Below are 1,704 nucleotides of genomic sequence, written 5' to 3'. Positions count from 1 at the left end.
CACAGCATCAACTGGCTATGATCTTCATGGTAGTATCATGTTTTATCTTGAGGAGTCATCATCTAATCCTGAGTTTCATACTCTAGCTCCTCCTACTGACAATGTAGAATCAAAGACGTTTCATATACATTTGATTTATTCACTTGAGAATCCATTTGATGGCGCTATGGTCTAACAGAAGAATGCAGATGCTTGGAAATCCATAAAATTCAGCTCACTGCTGAGTCAATATGTTTTGCGGCACTGTGGACGTCACAGCACAGCAGTACAGTGCCGAGTGTTGTATGTTTTTTGTACAGTGTTACTCAGTTTCCTGTCAATGTAGGTTCTACACCACAGTCGTACAGAGCAGTCTCACTTCAGCAGAGGAGATCTCCACGGGTCTTTTCTGTTCAGTTTAACAGTGAGGTGAGAGTATGAAGGTTTAGCTCTCACTACAGTCCTAGAGGCATGGAGGATGAAGAGGAGGAAATGGGGAGCTAATCCTGGATACTATAAATATCCTGGATACTTATACCACAGTACGCTCTATTTTGAGGAGTAGTTGCAGGAAAGCTGAACATTACTGCCCTCCTCTCCAGACACTTCATGTTGGTTTGGCTGGATGGTCTGCTGAAAACTGACACCTTCACATGTGAAGAGGTAACAGATCAATAACAAGAGAGATATATTTGAAATTAGGAAAGATCTTAATATCTACTCTAAAATCCAATAGCACAGATAAACTATGAATTAGCCTAAACTATATAGTAAAAATAAGGACAGGAATACAGTCCTTTACGACCAGGGAAGAGCAGAAAGTTTAATAACTCAGTCGAGAACCATCATATTGTAGGGACGTTACATGCTGGAGTGAAGTCCAACACAGTATTTTAAAGGATAATTCATTTTCTTGAATTTACAATAGGGATCCCCACCCCTGCCCTAAAATATGCATAACAGGAGTTTATCATGAGCTGCCAGGTTTTTGTACCATGTTTCTGGGTTTCCTGTCACTGTGGGCTCCAGGGCGCAGTAGTATAGAGCAGAGTCTGTTACAACAGCAGAGGAGATCTCCAGATCCACACGGGTTCTCTCTTTATTCAGTTTAACAGACAGTCGTAGGTATGGAGAATTAGCATTCACTACAGAGAGGTTTGAGGACAGTTCAGTGAGGAGGAGGAAGATGGGAGATGATCCAGGGTACTGTCGAAACCACTGGAGAGTACTAGCAGAGGAGTAGTGAGAGGACAGCTTTAAGACATCACCCTCCATCCCAACCACCGTCTCTGTTGTTAGAGTAATGTCATTCCCATGACTTCCACCAGGAAATCCTTCATGAAAACATGAATTATTATCAGAAAATCATCATTAAATTCTATTCATTAATCATTCTAGTGTATTAAACATGTACAAAAAATATTTCACAGTAATTCCAGTCTGCAGTAATTACATTGGCTATCTGATTGGATATGAAGTATAGCATCAAACTCACCCACTAGTGCATATATTAAAATGGATCCTAGTAACATGCTGGTAAGTGTTATTTGACACAGCGAAAGGAGTGAACACAAGTAATATTATGAAACCCCCCCCTGGTTTCTCACTGTCAGCTGTAAAAGGCATTTTCCTTCCTCTGCATCAATTATGTAACACCTCCCCTTAAAGATTGCTCACAACACCAAGTACTTTACACACGCACGTGCACACACAGTGTTTTTGTAA

The sequence above is a fragment of the Oncorhynchus mykiss genome, chromosome 8 (assembly GCF_057628025.1).
Source record: "Oncorhynchus mykiss isolate SJ-2025 chromosome 8, ASM5762802v1, whole genome shotgun sequence".
NCBI classification, from domain to species: domain Eukaryota; kingdom Metazoa; phylum Chordata; class Actinopteri; order Salmoniformes; family Salmonidae; genus Oncorhynchus; species Oncorhynchus mykiss.
The sequence above is the reverse complement of the archived record's forward strand: the minus strand, read 5'-3'. Positions refer to the sequence as shown.